Here is a 12,141-nt window from a genome sequence, read left to right as displayed (position 1 = left end):
TTCAGCTCCCAGCACCCACTTGTTGGCTCACACCATCTGTAACTTCAATTCCTGGAGATCTGATGCCTTTTTCTGACCTCTGATAGTATCAGGTATCAGGTATACACATATATATGTGCAAGCAAAACATTCATACACAAAATATTAATACAGAAAAATGATTATAGTTCACAGAAAAGTGAGGCACTTACAACAGATTTCTATAAATGCAAGTAAATTTAGTCAACTTGTATCAACACATGGTCAATATATGAGTATATATTGTATTTCTGTCTGTTATAAACAGCCCATAGTTCAAAACTACTTATCCAATCAAAACATGAAAAAACTAAGACTAAAGTTAATCAAAATTACAGAACCTCTATACTGATTAGATTCAATATTATTAAATTTTGTGTTAATTGATTCATAGTAATCCCAGTGAAAAATCTCTAAAGATTTTTGTGTTGCCAGTTCATGAAAGAGAGGGGAACTGACAAGTGGATTCAGAAATTATATGGCAATAAAGAGGGATTAAAACTGACTTAGATAATTTTGAAAAAGAACAGAGTCAGGGGATTTACATCTGTAACAGGAATTACTAAAAGACCCAGAGACAGAAATTGGGGTTCAAGCTGAAGATCAGGGAAGCAAAGCAGCAGAGCTACCAGAGATCTCTTTCTTCTGATAGGGCTGGGATATTCTTATTTTCAATGTGGCTGGAGAATGAATGCCTTATACTGACTACTGAGCACCCTGCTCCTGTCTTTTATACCCCCATAGTGTTGGGATTAAAGGAATATGTATATACATATACTCATGCACAGACTACACAAATAAAAACTAAAGAAAAAAATCACATTCGCCAATATCCTCCCCTAAGGAGGTGAAAAGGAAGCTGTAGATTGGGAAGGAAAAACATAATGTGTATGTAACATATAATTAACATATATATGTATGTATATTCAACAAAATGATTTTTATCCAGAACATACTCTTATGCCCAGATCTCAAAGACCACCACGGAGACCAAATCCATATGCAAAAGCAAAGAACCTTTATTTGAGCTTGGGCCTTCCATGTGTCCTATACAGTGGTAGGTAGGAGAGTGCTGAGCCTGGATGGGGTAGGGTTTTTGTCTTAGTAGAGGTTGGGTGGTGACCGAATTTCGGGGGTTGAAGACCCTGATTGGCTGGCATTTGTCTAGGGGTTTCTTGGTGAAACTGGAATAGAGGAGTGCTGGGCTCAGGGTCATAGGCCATTCTTACCTAGTCTTACCTAATGGTTGGAATGTTTGGAATGCCAGGTACTTTCCCCTAGATGCTGGCTGTCCCTGGATGGTGTCAGTTTACAGCTTTTCCTCGAACATGGTGCTGTCTGCCAGTAAACCTAAACTCAGGCCTACTTTTTAGCTAGTTTCTGTTGAGCCTGTCAGGTCAGCAGTGTAGCCAAGCTGCTCTGGATCCCACACATACAAAGAACTTCCGGAAAACTAGAAAAATGACAAGGCAGTAAAAAAGCAAAGACTTGAACCTACATACACTTTGTTAAAACATACAGAAGATCGTTTAAGGATTGAGGCATTATGCTGGCCTGTCCTTGTTACCTGGCAGAACGCACTCAGGCAGTATCCTGGCCAGTCCAGGGTTCCATGATGCAGGTGCAAAGGGCTTCTTTAAAAGAAAGACCTCTACCCACTTACACTCTCTCTGGCACTCTCTCTGTCTTTCCCTCTCTCTTTTCTGCTCTTCCCCTGGGGCAGACAAGACTTTCCTGTCTCCTTCTCTTCTGCCCTCTCTGTGTCTCTGTGTTTCTTTATCTCTTTTCTCTTTCCTTCTCCCTCCCTCCCCTTTCTGATAAAACTTCTCAGTTAAGCTCTGTCTGCATGGCCTGTCTCGGTCAACCTGGGTCTGCCATGGAATCCGCCAAGGTCCCCCTTGCCCTTTATCCCAACAGTCATCTTGTTGAAAGCCTCTTAACCTTAGTTATTGCCTTAGTCAGCGTTCTGTTACGGTGAAGAACCACCACGACATGTCGACTGTTATAAAGAAAAGCATTTAAGCGGGGCTGACTTACAATTCCAGAGGCTTAGTCCATTAATAGCATGGCAAAAGTGTGATAGCATGCAGGCAGACATGGTGCTGGAGAAGGAGCTGAGAGGTTTTTGGGTTTTTTTCCATTTTTTATTTCTTTATTTCATTTTACATTCCAGCCAGTTCTCCCTCCCACCCCCTTACCTCCTCCACCTTCACTCACCCCCCCCCCCAGCCCACCCTCAGTCCACTCCTCCATACCAGTAAGGGCTCCCACGAGGAGTCAACATAGTGTGGCAGAATAGGTTGGGGCAGGGCCAGGCCCCTCGCCCATGCATTAAGACTGAGCCTGGCATCCCACCATAGGGAAAAAATTGCTGCTGTAACACGAACCTGACATTTGTCAAAAGAACTTTATCTTCATGACTGCATGCCATTGAGGTAGTGCTAAGTATCTTAGATAAATTCAGAAGTGTTTAAAAATCTGATAGTAATAATTAATTCTTTAAATAAATGCATTCTTGATTCTACCAAATACTGTTTTTACAGGATGAAATGTTGTTTCCTGTTTTTTATTTAGCGATTTTAAAAGTCACTTGTTTTCTAATATTCTGAAAAAATGATCAATACAAAATTTAAAGCTAGAATTGATTGTCTTTTGAAAATTTGTATGCTTTTACTTTTATATTGGACATATCCTTTGGTCTAGAGTAATAAACAAAATCTTTAAATGTGTTTTGCAGGTTATCTCACATAGTAAAGATAGGTGATCCTACATAGTAACGACAGGTGGTCCCATATAGTATGTACAAGTGATCTAACATAGTAAGTACAGGTGTTCCCACATAGTAATGACTTTTTAAATTCTGAAAACACCCCATTTTACATTTTGGTTGGTAGAGGAGTTTTATGACATTTTTTTCACGAAACACATTTTATAAATGGAGTCCAGGGATAGTCCTACTGAAACCAACCACTCCGTAGATAGAGACAAACCTGATAGCAACTGTCTTCAGCCTAAGGAAGGCATATAGAATGCTTGTGTGCTACCTGTGTTCCCCAATCAGTAGAAACATCATAGTCCAACTGCTGTAATTATTCTCCTCAGCCCACTTTCTGTTCATGGTCACTGTCTCTTGGTCTTGGACTAGTTAGGTATTTCTTGTTATTTTATCAATTGTTTTTGTGATGTTATCACAAAGTATAAGCTTATTAACTGTCATCTTCATCAGGATTTAGAATAACTTGTCGAAGACTGAAAATTCCTATAAAAGCAGCTTATTGCTCACACTATTGTGTATAGATCACTTATACTATTAATAGCTCAATTATTCTCTGTCCTGTTTCATCTACAGCTTACATTTTATTATATATACATATATAATTTACTATGTTATATGTACTGATGGAGGCATATATAACTTGAGTTCATATTTTTTTCTAAAGCTAACTTTCCTTTCTTCTGTCCCAGAATCCTGATATCATATCTGTAGGAGAGTCAAATCGCAGGAAATTGTTGTTTACTTAAGTTTTTCTATTATTTTATGTTTTAAATGAACACACACAATTTGCTACACGATGTTGTTTAAAGAGGTTAATATACCGCACGCTACAGGATAGTTGATACTTCCAACTAGCAATACTATTCCTTGTAGTATAAGTGCTTTCTCCCATGTGCCCAAGTCCCTATTATAGAGGTAGTCACTTAAGTCCGCATGACCCACAGAGATGTTTTTGATTAAGTGTCATGTAGGTTGTTCTCTATGGTTTAGTCATCTAGAGCACATTTGCCATTGTCATCAGCCTGCAGACTGTAAATAGGTAGCAGCTACTCTGAGACCAAGAGCCCAATTCTTATCTCATTGATAAATTAACAGCTCTTAGCTCTTAACTCTGCCAAAGTTTCAGACTTCGCCATTCTCTTTTTTCTTAAAGTTTCTCTCTCTCTCTCTCTCTCTCTCTCTCTCTCTCTCTCTCTCTCTCTCTCTCTCTCTCTCTCGTGTGTGTGTGTGTGTGTGTGTGCATTCATGCATTCGCAAATGTGTGTGTGTTTGAGCATGCATGCATGTGCATGTTGTGGAATATTTTTTAAGATGTGCTACATTTGTTTGTGCTGAGAATATTTGTTTAATGATGCAAAGATGTTTTGCATTCTTTTATGTTGCATTTGTTCAACTTGGTGAAGCTGTGTTACTTTGCCTATCTTAAACACCTGATTGGTCTAATAAAGAGTTGAATGGCCAGTAGCAAGGCAGGAGAAAGGATAGACAGGGCTGCCAGGCAGAGATAATAAATAGGAGGAGAAATCTGAGAAGAAAGGATTGAGGAATGAGAAAAGGAGGAGAGAGGACACAGCAAGCCACAGAGTAAGAAGAAAAGATACACAAAAATTAGAAAAGGTAGATGGGATAATTTAAGAAAAACTGGCTAGAAACAAGCCACGCTAAGGCTGGAAATTCATAAAAAACAATAAGCCTCCATGTGTGTGATTTATGTGGGAGCTGAGTGGTAGGCCAGTCAGAAGAGTCAAACAAACAAACAAAAATCCAACATGTGCATGTGCCAGTGCTTATGCGAGTGGACACCAGAGGTCAACAGGGACAGAGGCTCTCATTGACCCTGAAGTTTGCTATTTTTTCTAAGCTGGCTGGCCACTGAGACTTCTCACCCCTGGACTCCACCCGTCACTGCCTCTCCAGCATTGGGGTTACAGATGTCACTGCTGTACTGGCTTTTATATGGGTATTGGGAATCCAAACTCAAGTCTTTATGCTTGTATAGTAAAGAACCGTTCCTCTGAACTATGTCCCCAGTTCCTCCTTGAGGCTTTATCTTTTATTGTTAAGACACACAGTTGTCAATTTCCAGACTCAAGCAGCGACCTCGCATCAGTGCTCTCAGTATATGCTTTGCTTCAGCCAGGAGAGAATCACATCACAGAGCCTGTGGGGAAGGCAGGCGCGGAAGGTTCACCAGCACAGCTTAAAACCGTTTGCAATGTAATTTGTTTCTTTGCTTTTTAAAATATATTTTAGTTAGAATTACATCATTTTCCCTCTCCCCTTTCCGCCCTCCAGTCCCTCCCAGGTCTCCTCTTTCCCACCTCTCCACTGCCCATAGCCCCATTTCTCTTTATTATTGTTACATAATATAACCTGCTTGAGTCCATTTTTGTCGTTTGTGTGTATATGACTTCAAGGTTAACCACTTAGTACTGGATTACTAATAAAGGGGCTTATCCCTGGGAAAGTTTAGTTCTCATCCTCCCAGAGGTCATTAGTTGTCTATAGTTTTTACTAGGTGGTGCCCTGTGAAATTTTCTCTGTTCCACATAGGATGTCTATTGACATTGCATTGTTCTGGTCTTGTTTGTTCGGCTTTTTCTAGGTGATACTTTTGTAGCTGGCTCTCACAATCTTTCTGTCTGCTCTTCTGAAATGTTCCCTGGGATATAGATGGAGAAGCTATGATGTAGTCAGCTTTTGTAGGCAGTATTCTCTACCCCAATGCTACATATTTCTGCACTGATGTACACAGTGTTCGTCTTTGTTAGAAAGCTTCACTTTTCTGTCCCTACTTAATGCCTCTGACATTATTCAAGGGTAGAATGATGTATTTCTCTGAATCATTTGTTGTGATGGTAGAAAGAGTTTTACTAACTCCCTGTAACATGCTATCAGTTATCTGTCAGTGGATTGGAAAGAGCAACTATTTAATATTTAGTTTTCAAATCCCAAACCAAGGAGAGCTTTTGTGAGTAAGTCCACTTGATTGCTCCCTCAGCCTTCCAGTCTACGCGTGCTCTAGGAGTAGGTATTCTAGTGCCACTGGATCATGATGTCATGTTGTGCCTTTCTGAACCAACATCCTTGTAAATCTTTCAATGCTTTTATCTCCCAAGGACTTCAAATAACATTTAAAACATGCCCTCCTGATAAAGCACAACACTTCTCTCTTAGAAGTAGTAAGATTTTGCCAAAACTCTAATAGCACTACTAGCTCTGAGCTTCATACTTGCTTCAACATTTCTGGGAGGCAATGATTCATTTCTCACAGATTGGAGAATACCTTAAGTTGTTTCAGGAATTTCTTAGATTTAGACGGATGTGGATCATAGCTGGTTATTTGAATCCTTAACTCCTCTTGACCTTAACTCTTCGGAGGTCATAATTAGCTTGATAGTGCCAATATGCTGCACTAAATTGCTCTTGAGGGTTATTCAAGTCAAGAGACTCACTCTCTAGACCATAGCAACATGCCAGGAAATTTACACATTGTTGTGGTAACAGTGAAATTACACAGATGTTATACCATGAATCCATGAACTGTGTCTGGACTCTGAGGAGCAGGTCGAAAGAAGGCGCTATCCCATGCAGAGCAGCATTAGGCTCTCTTCGCTGCCCTTCACTTTCTATAGTCTTCATCAGGAAGCCACCTCATTTGGTCCTTGGCAGTATGTTGTGTATTTTCAGTAACTACCCTGATAATGTGGTAGCTTGAAGAGTGATTAAAAATAAAGTTAGTGGCAATCAAATCTCCCTCTGCTATCTCTTTAATTAGAACAAGGATCTATTGTTGCTCTATTACCCAATGACTCATGACATTTTAAAATTTCTAATTTATTATAACCAATTAAAATGGAGTAAAGAGTCAGTTTAACCATTATCCTTCATGAAAACAGTAATTTAGCACTGAAGGGGTATTTTATTCAGAGTGTGTTTGGTGTGTGTGTGTGTGTGTGTGTGTGTGTGTGTGTGTGTGTGTGTGTATGACTGGGTTAGTATGCACGCATACCATGGCAAGTATGGAGATTAGAGCAGATGGACTATGAACTTCCAGTCATTTTGTTTCTGTCTCCATCTCCCATCTCCACACAGGAATGCTGAGATTATAGATGTTTATTACCACATCTGTCATTTTATGTGGGTTCTGTAGACTGAACACAGATCATCAGGCTTATGATATTACCCACGGAGGAATTTCTCTCCCCTCAGGTTCATTTTTATATTCAAATAATCACAGTGTATGTGTATTAATTTTTAAAGATCAATGTCTCAAAAGTAACTATTAACCATTTTCATCATAAACAATCTTAAACCAACTAAATACATCCTGTTGAAAGAAACCGATAGGAAGGACTTTTCTGTAGCAAATGTTTGTCAAGAGATTTGTCACAATTCAATTTATAAGCTATTTTGACTGGTTTCTTTCCTAGGATACTGACACATGAAGGAAGAAAATGAATTGCATCGTGTTGTATTTGTCAGCTTTGTTACTATGACAAAATATATGAGATAGTCAACTTAAAAGAAGGAAAGACTTGTTTAGGAGCTTTAGACCATAGTTACTTAGTTCCATTTGCATTGGACTTGTGACATCATAGGGGTATAGATATTCTCTCCTGTGTTTCTGGTTTGTAGCTCTCTCAGCCCTAATTCTTGTTTAGTTTCTTCTGTCATTATACTTTAAGAAAGGGATTCCTGAAGACTTAGTCCTCAGACTTTTACTGTCTATCATGAACTGATTTGGTTACTTCAGACAATATGGTAATCGAAAATACATTCCCAATTATGTATTTTAATCTTCCTCTTCTGTGCCAGAACATCAAACCTTTTGATTGCCACTAAGTTATCAAATAAGGAATATCTATTTACACATCCAAAATCAAACACTTGGCTCCTATACCTTATCTGCTCCAACTTTTCTCAGTTTAGTAAATGATGAATTTTCCTGTAGCTTAGAACATAAAGTAACCAATCACATTTATATATGTTGTTTTGGTGAATATTAGTTTCTCTTGGTGAATGTAAGCTTGGACTCAGAGGTTATTTCTTCTCTTCATATTAAGCATCATTGAGTTTCTTTACTACTCAGTCAATGGCCCTGTCTGCTACCACAGGTTTCAAAAGAATGGGGCATGGCCTACCTCAGTACAGAACCCTGTAATTTCTTTAACCTCTGTTGGTGGTGTTTGGTCAGAAAACTCTCCATATAACCTCTTTCACCAAGCCTGTCACTTACATGATTCTGAGTTCTTAATCTTATTTACACATATACATGCACAAGCACTTGTGCAAACACACACACACACACACACACACACACTGAGACAGAGATTGAATTTTGGGAACTAGGGAACTTCCCCATTTTCATCTACAACATATAAGCCAAAACATCCAGAACTATGCACATAGTTTAGCTATGTTATGAATAGTGAGAAGGAAAATACATTTTTTTCAGTTTCCTCTCACAAAGTAGAAAAATGTAAATTAAAGTCCCAGTAAAGCAGTTGGCTCAAACACGATAGAGTGAAAGAATGAAAGCCATTCCCTTTAAATTTTTCTGGAGTACCTGTGGAAACTTCTAAAGTAATTTCACTTCAGGATGTAAGAAAAGGGTATGTAGAAGGTGGCAGATGGACCTTAAGCACTGACTGCTATGATCTCTGAGCATAAAGGTAGGTATTTGGAGAACAGCTATGTCATGAGCTTTGTCTTACATTGCTATCTTCTCTTCCTCCTCTTTCCCTTCCTCCTCTTCTTCTCTTAAAGACTTTTACAAAAGAGCATATATTACCTTAGACTGGAGTCTGGTGGGTAGGGGTCTGCCTACCTCAGCGTCGAGAGTGCTGGGGTTGTTGGGGTTGTTATAGACTGTCTGGTTGCATTTCTTTACTGCCCCTTAATCTACCTTTAGCTACAAGTGACTTAATTCCTCATTCATTTTTATTATTTCCTTCTTCAATTTCCTTTTCCCTCCTCTATTTTTAATCTACCATTATTTTATCTACCACTAGTCTTATACTTTTATTTTTATTTCATTACTGTCTTTAGTAAGTAATGTTTTATTACTATATGTCCCTGTTCCTTTATTACTCCAGAATTATTAGAGTTGAAGAGGAAATTGACTACAACTATATTTTCATAATGGGTGAATCCATCAGTTGTGGTTGCTTTTCCAGTTAGTATTCTGATCTTAGAGTAATGCTAGTAATAGTACCAGGTGTCTTGAACTTGTAGGCTTAGAGTGTATTTACTGAGTTACACTCTGCCTAAATGGGGAGCAACAATGCTTCAACTTCATATGACTCAAATATTTCAAAGGCTTCAATAGAAATAATACTACTGATTAAAAAAATTAAACCAATACCCCATTCTAAATGAATAAGTCCAAAGGCATAAATCTGAGAGAGATGAAAATGCAAGCCAACATGTCTTCAACTACTACCAATTCCATAGTAATAGATTGTGGTGTAAGTAAATTACATGAAATTCTTCAATGAATCCACAAAGTCCTGAATTATTTCAAAGAGAATACAAACATCTGAATAAAATAATCAGTATATAATATGGAAAAGGAATTCAGCAAAGAGATGAAAATGCTGAAAACAATCAAAGAGAAATTTTAGTAATGAAAATCTCCATAAATAAAAAACCTTCAGTGGAAACTTCAACAATAGAATGGATCAAATGGAAAACAAAATATCAGAGCTTGAAGACATATAGATAAATTAGAACATTCAGACATCCATATAGACAAAATAATAAGAAAGCATGTTTAGAACATGAAAGACTCATAGAACATCATTAGAAGATCAAATTTAGAAATCATGAATACAGAAAAAGAAAAAGTATTAAGTAAAGTTACAGAAATTATGTTTAATAAAATCATAGCAGAAAAAAGTCCCAATCCAGGGAAATGACAATTAAGGTTCATGAAGCATAGATGTAGTCATGATCAGAAAATAATTTCTCCATGACATATAATTAAAACATGAAAGCTGCAAGGTAGAGAGAAACACCAAATCACATATAAAGGAAGTCCCAATAGAGTGACAGTATACATTTCTCGAAAGAATCTTTAAAAGCCAAGAGGGCATCTCTGTCAAACCCTGAAAGACAGTAAATGCCAACCCTATAAATTCTATGAATGTATCCTTTTTATTGAAGAAGAAAGAAAAAGTTCCATGATAATCACAAAATAAATGAATCAATGATTACAAAGCCATATCCATGAGGTCACAGGGAAGAATAAATTTCACACAAACAGTAGATGAGCAAGTGAGGATTAGGAAAGTAGCAATCATTACAAAGACAACAATATGACAGGAATAAATACATGTATTTCAAGGATAACTCTGAAGGTTTATCGTTTCAACCCTAATCAAAGAACAGCAGGCCACCTGATCAACTCAAAGTAGGACCTATTTTCTTGACTACATGAAACATGTCACTGGCAATGTCAAATACCATAAGGCTGAAAGGGATGGAAAAAGACATTTTAAACAAGTGAAACTAGAAAGCACACATGATACTTGACAAAGTAGACTTTAAATCCAAATTAGAAGACATGAGAAAGTTTATTTCACATTGATTAATAGAACAACCATCAAGAAGATACCACAATTATATATGCTTTTAACATCGATTTTATAAAAACAATCCCTATTGGATGTAAAGGGACAGGTTGACCTCAATACAAAAGCACTGGGTGACTTCAACACCACATTCTCACAAATATGTTTTTGAGACAAAAGGTAAATAAACATCAGAGTTTTATGTCATTATAAATAAAATGTACTTAACAACATCTATAGACCAACCAAACAATTCAGAATGCATAATCTTCTCAGAATCTTATGGAACTTTCTTAAATAGACAACATTTTAGTACACAATGCAAGTCTCAACAAATGCAAAAAAATGAACATAGTTTCTTGTATTTCATATAATTAAAATATAAAAAAATAGTAATCAAAACAAAGGAAATTACCAAAAAATTCACAGATTCCAGAGACCAAGTAACACACTAGTGATTGATGACAGATATCATAGAAATCAGGAGGGAAATAAAAATTCTTAGAAGTAAATGAAAATGGAAACAACACATATCTGAATCTATGAACTATTGTGATGGCATATTGTTTATGATTTAATAAATCTTGCTTGGGGATTAGAATGCAAAGTTAGCCACACTAATTATCCATAGATGCCAGGCAGTGTTGGTGCATACCTTTAATCCCAGGATTCAGGAGATAAAGGCAGATGGATTTCTGTGAGTTCAAAACCACCTGGGGTACATGAGAGTGAATCAGTGTAAAAGAGTAACAGAGCTCATGCCTTTAATCCCAGCATTAGAGAGGCGTATAAGGAAGAAGCAAAGGATCTCATGTGAGATTCAGTTTCCAGTCACAGGGTAGAGGTAAGAACTACTGACTGGCTGCTTTGCTTTTCTGATCTTCATCTTGAAACCCAGTATCTGTCTCTGGATTTTATTATTCATGCTACAGGCTATGATGAAAATTGCTTTGAGAGGTAAGTACATAGATACAATATGCCTACATTAAACCTAGATCTCAAATATACAGTTTGCTAACACATCTCAGATTTTTAGTGAATTGAAATCAAAATGTGGAAATTGGAAGGAAATATTGAAGATTAGGGCAGACATTTGTGGTGATATCTTGTTTGTACAAATAAAGTGTGTTGGAGGTCAGAGGGTGGCGTTTGCCACTAGCTAACCATAGAGGTCAGGAGGTCTGTACAGACACAGAAAGTGAGATGGCTGGCTGGGCGGAGACAGGAATATGGGTGGGAGGAAACAGGAACTTACACTCTATTACACTGGGAAGATACTGAGGTAAAGTGGCTTTGACTTGCTCCTTCTTCTCTGATCTCTCAGCATTTTCCCCTGTATCAGACTCTGGGCTTTTATTATAAAGACCTATTAGAACTCAAGTTACATGAAATAGAAATGAAAGGAATAGTAATTCAAATGAACAATGAAAAAAAGAATAGTTCCTTTAAAAGATAATAATACTGACAAATTCTTTAGTAAAACTAATAAGAGTACAGAGAGAAACCTTGGATTAAATACCTGAGATAAACAGCAAGACCTTCCTGCACACACCAATGAATTTCATAGACTAATTCAGGCATACTTTAAAATACAGAAAAATGAATAGATTTCTAGACATATATAACCTGACAAAATCATGCCAAGATAATGTAAACAAATAGATATAAGAAGCAATGATATTGAAGCAGTAATAAGGTCTTCAAACTTAAAAAAGTCAGACCCAGATCAAATCACTCCTGAACTAACACCAGTGCTTCTCAGTCTATTCCATA

This window comes from Mesocricetus auratus, unplaced genomic scaffold, assembly GCF_017639785.1.
Source record: "Mesocricetus auratus isolate SY011 unplaced genomic scaffold, BCM_Maur_2.0 Super-Scaffold_100011, whole genome shotgun sequence".
In the NCBI taxonomy this organism is placed as follows: domain Eukaryota; kingdom Metazoa; phylum Chordata; class Mammalia; order Rodentia; family Cricetidae; genus Mesocricetus; species Mesocricetus auratus.
This window is presented reverse-complemented; position numbering follows the sequence as displayed.